This window comes from Pezoporus occidentalis, unplaced genomic scaffold (assembly GCF_034315485.1).
Source record: "Pezoporus occidentalis ecotype Australia unplaced genomic scaffold, CSIRO_AGI_Poc_V1 ctg8, whole genome shotgun sequence".
Classification (NCBI taxonomy): domain Eukaryota; kingdom Metazoa; phylum Chordata; class Aves; order Psittaciformes; family Psittacidae; genus Pezoporus; species Pezoporus occidentalis.
The window spans coordinates 2,798,372-2,811,115 of NW_026916158.1; the positions used below are offsets into that span (position 1 = coordinate 2,798,372).

The following is a 12,744-nucleotide window of genomic DNA, read 5'->3' on the forward strand; positions in this document are numbered from 1 at the left end:
AAGCCAGCAGCTTTTCAATGCCTCTCTTAAGGAGTTTCATAAATTTATCCTTAATTCTGCACGGTTTCCACTGGTGTCCCATGGGCCCCATCCTTTAAGACCCAAAAGCCCTCAAACTCCTTTGCTTTCAATAGAGCCAGGACCCAGAGACAAGATATTACACAAGGAGGAACAGAGCATCTAAAGATTCTTGCCTGAAATATTATATGGAGCTTAACTGGAACATCCAACAGGGAAGTGTTCCTGTTGACAGAAAGGGATGCTCTTCCAAGAGTGGGAACAGTTGCAGAGAGTCAGTGTGTTTGTCTTTGCAAAATTTTCTTCTAGTGAGCCTGGAAAATAAAGTACTTCTCATTTGTAATAGTTGAAGGGTTTGGTCCTTCCATAACATGCCTCTGTTGGAGGCAAAAATACCATGGAAGTAGGTGAATGTCCTGGGTTCAGCAGTAGCAGTCATTTTTCTCCTTCGTAGTAGCTGGTGCAGCGCTGTGTTTTGACTTTTGGCCTGGGAACAGAGCTGATAACACTGATGTTTTAGTCTGACCAAGGACTTTCTGAGCCTCATGCTCTGCCAAGGAGGAGGGGAAGCTGGGAGGAGGCAGAGACAGGACACCTGACCCAAACTGACCAAAGAGGTATTCCATATCACAGCACATAAGGACGTAAGGGAGAGTGACCCAGAAGGGCAAGGGACTGCGGGGTTGGACGAGGTATCTGTAGGTTCTTGGTCGGGCTGGGGGAGCGAGTTATTGGTTGGCTGGTGGTGAGGTGTTGTATTCTCTTTCCTTGTTATTTCCTTTATTATTATTATCATTGGTGGTAGCAGTAGTGATTTGTGTTATACCTTAGTTACTAAACTGTTCTTAACCCATGGGAGTTGCATTCTTTTTGATTCTCCTCTCCGTCCCTCCCGAAGTAGGGGGAAGGCAAGAAGGGGGGGGGGGGGGGGAGTGAGTGAACAAGCTGCCTGACTGGGTTTAAACCACAACAGAGAAACAACCCCTCAATCTTCTGCTATGGAATGTTACATGGTGTGTTTCGTGTTTCCAGACTGGCTAGGCCTGATCCATCTTAGCAGCAAACTAGGATCAAACTCCCTGGTGGGATCTCAGAGCCATCAGCAATACTTGTGAGAGCACCATGAAGATGCTCTCTTGGTACAGTAAGACCAGCAGTACCCATCTTACCAAGGGACAAAAGAGGAGAGGGGGGCTACAGCCCAGCCATCACATTTCCCATCCCAGAAAAGTGCTGGCTTGAATAATTTGAGGCAGTTTTGTGAGCATCTGAAAGTTAGCACAGAGATGAGTAATACCTGATATGGCTTTGTCAAGAATGAACTATGTTAGTCCAATATGATTTCTGTCAGCAGCGGGGTATAACAAGCCTGCAGACTGAGGAGTAGCAGTGGCTGTGGGATGGGAGCTACAGGCAGGCGCAGGGTGCTCTGCCTGCCCTGCCCCCAGGGTTGTGGGGCATTGGGGCCAGGATGGGTGCTGCAGGATGGATGTGGAGGGAGCAGGGAGACAGTGTTGTGACAGCAGCTCTCAATGGCTCACTGTGGGGCTGGAAATTGCTATTGAGCACTCCCATTAACAGCCAGAGTGGAGAAACAGAGAGCATATTTATTAAATTTGCATGCCATGCAAGGCTGAAGCCATGGACAGAAAAAGGATTGTGGCAAACTGGAAAAATGGGATGAAAAGTCGGGAGGAAGCTGAAGAAGGGGGGGAGCATACTGTGGTATGCTCCTGTGAGAAGGGACGCTGAACAGGGGAAGATGTCTCCCAGGCTGCTGCCTGCTGTCTCACCTCCACTGCAGCACTGGAGCTACAGAGGGAGACCCAAGAAATGCTGCTGACCTTCCAAATGCAGACAGGAGAGGCTCCTGTGAAGCCCCATGGAGCCCACAGTGCATGGGCAAATGCAGATGACAGACACCCATGGGCACCCACTGCATCTTGGCTGGAGTGAACTGGACCAAATGCATTCAGCCAAAGCTCTGGAACATGCGATGTGGCATGCAATTTATATACCTTTAATTCACAGTGCTGTGGTCTGCACCATTTCTGCATCAAATCGAGTCGGTTTAGCAGCAGAAGCTGTCAGCACCAGCTGGGTGGCCTCCCTTACAAATGGCAGTGCAGGCAGGTTAGGTATAAGTCAGCAGCAACCAAAGCCCTCCTCCACTGGTCCCAGGCAGCTTGTCCCACTGCAGCAAGGGAATACATGTGTAGAAGCAAAAACCTGGTACCCAGCTGCAGCAAGCTGCTTTCTGCAAAGGCTGGGATAAGGTATGACTTTAAATTAGCTACTGGAAGTCACGGTGCAAAATGAAACATAAGTAAACTCTCCTGTCCCCAGCCCCTGCCTGCAATGGAAGGGAGATGCTGAAAGGGAGATAAGGCCACAGGAAAGCTGGGCACCACACAGCTGGGAACTGGCAGGAGCTGCGGGGCAGCAGCCGGCCTGGGCAGGGATGCCTTTCACCCGCAGCAACTCCAAACAGGAATGGAAAAGGGTTAACTTTCATATTGTCAGTCTGTGGAGCCAGTGTGGAAACATCCTACCAGATCCTATTTTTCCATGCTCCAGGAAGAATGTAAACCTTCCTAAACAAAGCCCAAAATTTTAGCAAAGGAAAAATAAAGAAAGGAAGGAAAAGAAACAGCCCAAACTGGCGATTTGCAGCAAATCCCAGCAATCCTCAAACTCAGCAGGAGAGAAGCCCTGGAGAGAAGCACTGAGACCTCAGAAGCTGCTGCCTGAGCCCTCCCATGGGATGCGAGCCCTTTCTTGCCACTTGGAGAGGACGGAACCATCCCAAAACTGCCCTCCCCCAGCCCTGGGGTGGGGGCTGGCCACATCCTGAGCTACCATGGCCCCGAGAGAGCGCGTGCGGAGCGCTTTGAGCAGGACCCCGGCTTGGCGGCCGGCCGGGGTCAGGGGGGGAGGCTGGTGCTGGGCAGGAACTCGCCGGCAGGAGCTGGCCGGTCCCCCATGGCGGGGCCATGTGGTTTTCCCCGCCCTGGGAGGCGGCGGAGGAATAAAAGGAAGGCTTTGAAAGCTGGCGTGTGATGGGGTGTCCCCCCGGGGAGCGGGGCGGCAGCGAGCGAGAGCGTGCGCCTGCGAGCGGCCCTGGCCGTCCGCCACGCTCCCTTCCGTTTGTTGAGGGCGGTAATCAGGGGCTGCGGGCTGTGATAAAGCTTGCGAAAATAAATGGCATCTCCAGCAGGCCAGGGCGAGAGCAGGCCCTGCCGTTGCTTTCCCACACTGATTAGGATCTGGGCAGGCTTCGGCGCTCCAGATCTCCGATGAAAGCAGCGGGACCGGCAGCACTTCCCTTCCTGGCCCTCGCTCAGGGCCAGAGGCAACAAGAGGTCAGCGCACTGTGCGCTGCACACCACACAGCCTGCACTGCGCCTTGCATGCTGCGCACCACGCACCGAGCACCCGCTGTGCACACCCTGCGCTGCCCACTGCGCACCATGAACCACGCTCTGCACACCCTGCACTGTGCACCGTGCACCCCACTGCAATGGGCACTGCGCTATGCCCTGTGCAACATGCACCGTGCGCCGTGCACAGCAGGCACTGTGCACTGTGCACCCCACTGCAATGGGCACTGCGCTATGCCCTGTGCAACATGCACCATGCGCCCTGCACAGCAGGCACTGTGCACTGTGCACCCGACACCAGGCATCTCCCTGTGCTCCCACACTCCTCTGGCATAACCTGGGGAAGGATCCTTTCTCTTTGAAGGAGCCCGGGTGCGTGTGTGGCAGAGCCAGGGTAAGGCATCTGTCTGGGGTGCAGCTGGGCAGGACCAGGTCTGTCCCCTGTAGAGGCAGCAGAAGTTTCTGCCCTCACCACCAGGCAGCCATCCCCATCCCAGGAGGCTGGCCAAGGCTACGGCCCCTTTCCAACTATTGTTTTTTGGTGGCAGGGACACAGATTCCTGCTAGTCACGAGTCCTACCCTCACCCTGGTGTGAGCGCTGGGGCCAGCACCTCAGTCCCTGCCAGGCTCAGGTGGGGGGATCACACTTCCAGGGCAGGCAGCTCTAGGGAACAGCTTGTCTTGCAAGTAGTACCCCCAGAATTCATCTGGCTGCATTACCAGGCAGCCTGGGCAGAAACACTCAGGCAGATGACGAGCAAACCAAGGCAGCATTACCGGCTGGAAAGCAGGAGTCTGATCCAACTGCTGCTGGGGTTAGAAGGAATTTGGGCAATGGCAATAATGGAAGGTTTCGTCCCCCAAGTGCTGCTGGGCTTGGAAATGTTCAGTTAAGTGTGGGTTTTGTGGGGGGTGGTTTTATTGTGCTTTTTCACCTCCAGCACACTCTGGAAGAGGTGCTGGGAACTGAAACACTTAAAAGCAGCTTGGGATGAAACCTCAAACCACACAAATCACGCTTGGTCTGTGGTTTTCTTACAAGCTGTAAGTGCCGGCTGGGTCCTCAAAGGAGCCGTGAATCTCTGAATGAGGCTGGTTCACAGCTCATGGTTTTAAGAGAGATACAACTCTTGTCCCCACCACCTTCTCCCCTCTTACATTCCTTTTCCATGATGGGAAAAACCAGGTGAATGCTCAGAGCTGAACCTTGCTTCGAGTTCCACAGGATCCCTGCATGGACCATCCCGGTGCTCCGGCAGCTGTCATCCCCCCCCACCGCCACCACTCTCTGCAAACCAAACAGTGGGGAGGGCTCTTTCCTTTCTTACAGAGAATGTCAAGATTTATGGGGCACTGGCACCACATCAAAAGCGAATTCAGTCATTTACAGTAAAATCAAAGCGGGCAGAACAATGAATACGAAGCGAGGTTAAAACACCTTGTTACAGGAACAAATTGTGCAGCTGACATCAAAATAATGGAATTTATGTCACTGTGTATTGGAGCCAAGTTATTAGCAGTGACATTTGTCTAAGCACGAGCTCTGGGAGTGGCGCTCAACGCTGTTGTTGAGATATGTTGGGGTCAGGCAGTAGCCTAGTTCACACGGCGGAGCAGCAGGCAAAGGCAGCTGGGGAAGGGCTCCCTACGGAGCTCAGGGCTCAGAATCAGGCCCTTTCCAACTGTCTCCTGTCCTCTGGGGTATGATGGCCTGGGGAACTCCCTATGCTTCCTGGGGCAGGCAATCCACTGCCTGTGTGGTCCATGCAGGACCTGCCCCAGCTGTAAAGCATGGATGTGTTGCTGTTGCTGGCACCCACCCAGGAGATGCTGCTTGCTCAGTAATGAATTCAAGGTGCCCTGTAAACCCAGAGTCATGTACCAGGTGTGATGGGGTCTGTGCTGCTGTGCCAAGGCTGCCACCAGCCTGGGCAGCATCCCCAGCTCCTCGGCAGCAGCCAGCCTTTCATCCCGTCACACAGCCCCTTTGTCTTCCTAGCATTTTGGGGCAGCACATCCTATGTCCTTGCCTGCCTAACCCTGGTTAGGCTTGTGCATCTCACACTTGCCTGATCCTGAGATGTCCTGACACACAGAGCTTTGAAACTCCACCTACTCCTTCCACCTCCCCCCTGGCACAGCAATAACCCCACTGCCACCACCCATGGCATCGGTTAGATCTGCATGGTGCCCCCACAAGGGGCATCCCCTCCCTGTCCCCTGCTGGTGTCCCTCATGGCAGACCGGCCATCCCCAGCAATGTAGTGCCCAGGCAGGCTTCATGTCCCCTCCTGCAGCTCTGCCTGCGTCCCGCTTGGCTGGGCTTGTTTGGGAAATGTATTGTGAACCATTTCATTGCTATGGAGACTTACTTTATGGACAAATAAATATTTGGCCATTCTTCCTCTTGCCTTCAAAGTCTGTCCCTTCTTTCCCCTCCCTGTACCCTTTTGGCCCTCTGCATGTTTATATTGCAGGGCCTCTCTGCTCCTCCAGCCTTGCTCATCCTCGCTCCTGCCCATGCAGCACATCTCCACATGTCCTTCATCACCTCTCAGCCTCCTCCTCAGCCTACAGCTCAGTGCCATGGGGCCCTTCCAGTGTGGGAGAGAAGGAGGCTGCCCTTCCAGTGTGGGAGAGAAGGAGGCTCCCCCCACTCCAATGTTTAAACATTTATGCATTTTGGGGAACCAAAATGATTTTAACCTCTTAATTCTTGGGATTTGCATCCCATCTGCAGCAATGCAGCCGGTTTTGGCTTTCCTGGTTCCAGTGCTATCTCGTGGCTGGACTCCACTTGCCTTGTCCTGTTTTTCCACCAGGATGGTCCCATCACAGTTGCTCCCCTCTGTGGCCCCCACATTACTTTTAGGACTTATTTTGGTTTTCAGGAGATCTTTGCAGATTCTGCACAAGCAAAATATTCCAAAATCTGCACAAGCAAAATCTTTAGATCTCCCTAAACCATCCCAAAAGGCATTAAAAATAGTAACTGGCAGAGCAATGCCACCAATTCACCAAGCAGGGGAAGGGGAGGCAGGACACAAACGAACCTCCCTCGTTAATAAATCCTAGCAGCTGTGGAAAGACTGAGGCAAGTGAGAGCACCCAGACAGAAAATAAAAAAACTAATAAAGTCCTCAGTGTGGGGGCACTGGCATCAGGTCAGCTTTACTTCTCTAGGCACCTCGTAAAGAGACATTCCAGGACACTAACTCATAAGGGAAAGCTGCAGGGGTCAAGGAGAACAGTGGAAAACTAACCATGGTAACTCAAGCGTACTGGAAAGGCAGCAGCAAAATGGCAAGGAGTTGGGTTTTTTCTTCTCCCCCCATTTTTTTCTCTCTCTGTTGGTTGTCGGGTGAGAGGAGCCTGCAATTTGGAGAGGCATGGACATGGCAGGGCAGCAGAAAGCCTGCTTGTGAAGAGCCCAGTCTAGTGAGTGCTTAGAGCTCCCATGAGCACAGTGGGACCTGAAGCTGCTCTGTGCCCTCTCCCCCATGGTACCTGCCCAAGCTGCACTGCTCCTGCTTGTCTGGGGATGTGTCGTAGCCTGAGACTGTATGCTAAAATGCATTACATGCTTCAGTATGGCCTATAAATCTAAACGGTGATGCTTTGATTTCATGGGCGTAAAAAGCTGAAACTTATTCCTTAGTATTTTATACTTCATTTTATGCCCCAAGGCTGGTGCTGCAGCTTTTACCCCTGCAGCCAGGCTCTGCTCTGGGCTCTCACCCTCCCACTGCTGATGGGGGGCTGCCAAGTCCCTTACTGGACACCGATGGATGCTGCTAGTTTTACCAGATTTGCCCCATAATCCCCTCATAATCTCCCTGGGCACCTGCCAGGGAAGCAGCATCCCTCCAGCATCCTTCCAACACGCAGGCTGGGGCCATGACAACCCCTTGGGGTTCCCTGGCTTTCTGGGACTGCTTATAGACCCATCCCTTATTTGCAAGAGCTGGGGTCACTTTGGGGAAGTGGACCACCACTTGTGCCAGCACTGATGGCTGTGCCACTGGGGAGCCCAGCACCATGCCCAGAAGACTTGCTGACATCTGTCTCTCTCCATTTTTCCAGCCTTCCAGGAGGAAGAGCAAGGGAAGAAAGCGGTCTTGCCTGCCCTGGGACATCATGCTCACAGCAAAATCTCATCCTGCAAGTGCTCTTGGCAGCAGTTTAAAATAGGCAAATATATATGTGTCAAGAGCAGCTTCCCAGGAGTGGGAAGGGCTGGATTGAAGGGAGGAGGCCTGGATGCGCGTTTGTCCCATGGCCAGGCAGCACCCCCACGGGAAGCAAGCAGCCAGGGCAGGGTCAGATCCATGCTCAGCATGCTGCCGGCAAGGGGAGCCTCTTACAGGGCTCTGGCTGCTTCATAAAATCCTCCTGCCAAGTGCTGGGCTGGCGCCATCCCTGGGCCATGGCTGTGTATCAGCTTGGACCAGGATGCTCGACTGGGCTCCCGGGGGGGGCCACCACGGAACACAGGGATTGTTATTGCAGAGGAGCACAAGGTGATTCCTGGTCCTGGTCCAATGGCCAGAAGTGACCAGAAGTCCCTGTCCCGCACCCTCATCCTGCCACAGCTCACCAGTGGCTTTGGCCCTGGGCTCTGGTGCTGCACCCCTGGTTTGTCGCTTGGTAAATTCACCTCACTGTTTGCATTGCAGCATTGCTTGGGAGCGTGGGATCCCACGGTGCAAGAGCTGGTCAGGCAACCCTGCCCGCCCTGCCCTGGGGACACAGCGCTGTGGCTGCAGGCAGGCAGGGATCATTCACACAGGGTTTCTGGTGCTTCCAGCTCAGCGTGCCGAGCCCTGCTTGCCGAGTAAGCCCCCTTGATTTGCATGTGGTGAAAAGCAATGTGCAAGCATGGGAGCAGCTGTGCTGAATATTTCAGCAGAAACCCGCGGGTTTCCCTGGCTTGCCAGAGCCCAGCCTTGAGGGCACTTTCACAGCCAAGCTATAAACCTTGCACACGGGGGTTTCTAATGGAAACATTGACATAACCTGTAGCTGACAGAGCAGCAGCTCTGCTCACGTTAAGCCTGGGTTTTCATCCCTAATCCCCCCAGCTCCTGGCCTGTCTCAGCAACAGACCCATGCAGCTGGCTGAGCATCCCCAGGGACGCAGGGGACGCAGTGGGCAGCTGGGCCAGGGGGTCTGCATAGGTCCGGCTGCTCCCCGCCATGCCAGCCCTGTCCTGCGGCACCGCAGGAGAGGGGCTGATGGCTGGGGGCGCCCCTCCGATGCTGTGTGACAGTCCTCTGCCACCAAAAAGGAGAAAGAAAAAGGCAGAGCGGTTCAGTTGGTTGTAAAAATTAATGAGTTGAGATACAGACTTGCTTTATTCCGGTCCAGCTGCGTAACCACGGCGATTGTGTCCGGCACACTAGACAGTTACATCAGCTCCACACCCCTGTACAATAAGACTCTGTTTGATCTCAGAAACAAGATCAGACTCCTGGGCTTTGCACATCCTGCTTCCTACATATGTAAAATCATTTTATTACCAGCCAGGAGAGTTCATCTAAGCCGCTCTCGCTGTGCAGCTGATGTGGAGAGAACATGCCCCTGTCTGCACTTCTTTTACCAGATGGAGATCTACAGAGAGATTTCAGAGCTGCTACTCCTCCAAGTTTGGGGTTTTTTTGTTAGGCTGGAAACTCTGAGGCAGGACTGGAGTCTCCTCGTGTTTGTGCAGCCCCTGCCCAGTGGGAAGCGTGTATGCCTCAGCTGGCCTGAATATAAGTGATAAATAAGCAGCCGTGTGGTTTTGCTTGGCTTTATCCCCTTTTGTCCCATCTGCCCAGGAGAGGAAGTTCCTTGTAAAAAACCTGCTCTGCCCTTCAAATGTCTGCTCAAAACCCTCTCTGTTTGTCAGCTCTGTGAGACACTGGAGAGCTGTCAGATATTTAGCATCCTCCCTGTATTCAAACATTTACCTTGTTCCCTTGTGTGTAACCCCATGTCACTAAGGCAGATACGCATGTGCCCAAGCTGCTGCAGGCTCAGCCTGACCAACTGCAGCACCATGATTCTATTTAGCTGGTTACAGATTGCTCAGCAGCGTTAGAAGGCAACGGTTCCCCTTTAATCACAGCTACTCTAGTTACATGGTCACGCTGATGCTGCTCTGCTGCTGGGCCTGCGTATCCTGACTGTTGAGCCACAACATGCAGATGCCTGCTGTTGTGCTGGGTAGCAGAGCTGCATCGTGGGGTGCTGCTGCAGTGCTGGTGCGGAAGGAGGGATGCCTTTTGAGATGTGTCTTCAGCACTAGTGTGCAGCATCACTGTATCCTGGAATGCAGCTGCAGCACTGGGGTGCTGGAGTGCTGCAGCCCAGGATGCCACTGCAGCGCTTGTGTGCAGGGAGCACTGCAGGGCTCACCCAAATGAGAGCACATTCCCAAAGAAAATATGCTTTCCAGCCCAGGCTTCCTCTGCGGCAGATGTCTGCAGGGCTGTGTGGCCAGAGCTCACTGACTCACTGCACACAGGTCACCCCACAGCTGCTGGATGGTAACTACTATTTACTGCTCAGCTGTGGTTGGATTTAAACCAGCAGCACAGGCACAGGGAGGGGAGGGGAAATCCCCTGCTTCTCATCCCAGCCCCACAGGGTCATCCAGCCTAACTGGAGGAGCTACTCTAAGTACATCTAGTTTAGGGCCTTGCTTTACCTCCGGCTGCTTTCTTCTAGCCCAGCTGTCCTGGTTTTGTTAAATTTCCAGTCTAGAGGCTTCAGGGTGCTTACAGCTTTGAATAAAGCTCTTGGTGACCTAACCCAGGCCACACACCCTGTAGTTCAGCAAGTCCAACACCAGGACAGGCCTGTTCAGCCGGAGCAATGAAAAGTGGTGCCAGCTCATGCCAGCCATCCTCTGGGAAGGAGAAACCAGATTAAAGTTTAGCTTCCCTATAACCATGCCCTGAAGAGCCCTGGAGCAGGGCCACCGTTCCGAATCACATGCGATGGTAGTCCCCTGTGCCTCCTATCCTTGCTGCCTCGCCCATGAGTCAAAAGGGGATCTTGTGCTCTCCTGGAGGCCTTTCCATCAAGCTTTGCTTTGGAGAAGCTGAGGCTGGTACTTGCGCAATGAGAGCTGCTCTCAGGAGAGGAGACTGTGCAAAACTGTGGCCATTAGGGTGGACCAGCACTGTTGCCAGCTGGTTCCAGTGCTCTTAACAAGTGTGTATTAAGCCCACTGCCACCAGGGAAGTATCCAAAGATTCTGCAACCTCCCCTCTGAGGTGATCCTCAGCCCTTCCAGCAGCTTTCCAGGCTTTCTGCTGCAGATCCCCCCATCGTCTCTAGACCCTGCTTTCTGTAAGCATATTTTGACCTCAGCTTGGGACCAAGTGTGCATGTTTCCACAAGCAAAGCACACCAAAAAATCCCCAGCCACCTCTTCAGCTGTCCCACCACAACGCTGGAGTGCCTGCCTTTTCCAGTGGCTTTTCCTGTTGTCAGTTTGTAATTACACCAGGATGGCATTCCCCGCATTGCTCCAACAACCAGGATTTAAGGCCTTGCAAAGAGCAGAGCTGCCTGGTCTCCAAACCCTCCCACGTTTACGGCCAGCATCGTTCTCATCAATCATCTTCTGTCAGCTGGAGAACTTCAGCAACCCCAATCCAAATTGGAATATGGAAGGAGGCCTTCCTTGTCCCACCCTCCCGTTTGAGAGCCCAGCTTGAATAAACAACCTGAAAGGGCCAAGGCAGCTCAAAAGGAAACTGTAAACGATCCCATCTGTGGCTCTTGGCGAATATCTCCTCCAGGAGGAGGGAGTGGGGGAGAGAAAACAAGTTGAAGGGTCCTTTTTTTCTTCTCAGAAGGAAATACCATTGTGTTCAAACATTGCTACTGCACCAAATGTCATTCCAGAGTCCAGACCCAGGCTTCTCTGACAGGTTTTTAACAGATACGGTGGCAGGGCACTTTGGAAGAGGTATCATTTGCAGAGGTAATTACCAGTAAAGCAGTGCTGAACAGAAGTTAACTGAGCTGGAGTAGAAGATGTACCTCAGGAAGCAAAAACAGATAGGTGAGAAAGTCATATTCCCTAGTGATAAATTTGTTTTGTAGGACACTTAACATCTCTGCTTGCACTGGAGAGCCGGAGCTTTCCAGTTCCTGTCTATGCCTTACAGGTGCTGGTAAGGTCATTCTACCAGGGTGAAAACCTCTGGGTGCTCAGGTGGGTTCTGGTGCTCACAGCACAGTGGGTTGGGGCTGGGGACCTTGGAAGAGGCAGAGCCTGGGGCAGCAGCACCTACACTTAGGCAGGCAGCCTGAACAGGCTGTCTGTGCCCAAGTTTAGAATGTCAGGATAACCCAGGAGCATCCAGACATCCCTTGTCCTCTCCCCATTCTTGAAACCTGCCTGGTTTTAAGTTTTGAATTTTCCAGGGCTACAGAATGGTCTGTTAGCCTTGTCCTCTACTCTCCTGTGCCTTCCCAGGCAGCATTTCAGCCTTCTGGGCCCAGAGGGGCAGGTTGAGCTAGGCACTTGACAAGGGATACTGCAGTTGTATTGGCAGCCCCGGTGCATGACAAAAGCACTGGCAATCACAAAGCAGCTTCAGCTCACCAGGTTTTCAGCTGTGTTCCCGTCTCAAAGGCTGGGTATTGTGAGGGCACTTTGCATCTTCAAAAGAGCGAGAGCAGTTTCAGGCTCAGCCTAGGGTGCCCTGGAGACCCTAGCAACCCTGCCCAGGGGGGGCCTGAAACCCAGGCACGGGTTGTGGAGCAGGAGTTCACATGTGCCACAGGCAGCCAGGTAGACACTAGGGGATGTGCTTGGGAGATGCTCTGTGCATCACTGACCACCACTGGCAACTGCTACTTGGCTTAGTGAGAGAATCAGCTCACCAGAAACAGATGCAGAGGGCAAAATATTCCAATGCTTTTTTTTTCACTAATGATTGGCCTTTAAACACTAGTTAATATTTAATTGAAAATTCAGCTTTCAAGCATGCCAGAGAGAGTGAGGAATGAATATTTAAGACATGTTAATGACAGATGAGGACCTAAGGCAGGAAGAGGGGACCAGCAGGTGATGGAGGGCTCAGGGTGAGGACTGAGGCCTTTCTTGCCCTTGGAAGGATTTGCCTCCATCAAAATGCTGCTGCTGTGGCTAAACACCAAGAAGATCCTTGGACAGATAGGACAGAGCTGTCACAACAAAGTATTTATGACCTTCTGGTGCTCACACTGTGCTGAAACACTGGCAAGTACCGAGAGAGTCACAAAAAGTATGTGAAATGAGCATTCTGGAGTGAGACTGGCATAGCCCAACGGATTTTGCACAACCTGAAAAATAAGCATTT

General features: G+C 52.9%; 1 long non-coding RNA gene across 3 annotated transcripts in view; it reads right to left on the reverse strand.

Annotated features, from left to right (window-relative positions):
- Nucleotides 1-8,714: 8,714 nt before the first annotated feature.
- LOC134155813 (uncharacterized) overlaps nucleotides 8,715-12,744 on the reverse strand; it is an 81,043-nt gene continuing 77,013 nt past the window's right edge. For all 3 annotated transcript variants that reach the window (XR_009961734.1, XR_009961732.1, XR_009961733.1), the window contains exon 2: nucleotides 8,715-12,727. This is a non-coding gene — a long non-coding RNA (uncharacterized LOC134155813). The remainder of the gene's footprint in view (nucleotides 12,728-12,744) is intronic.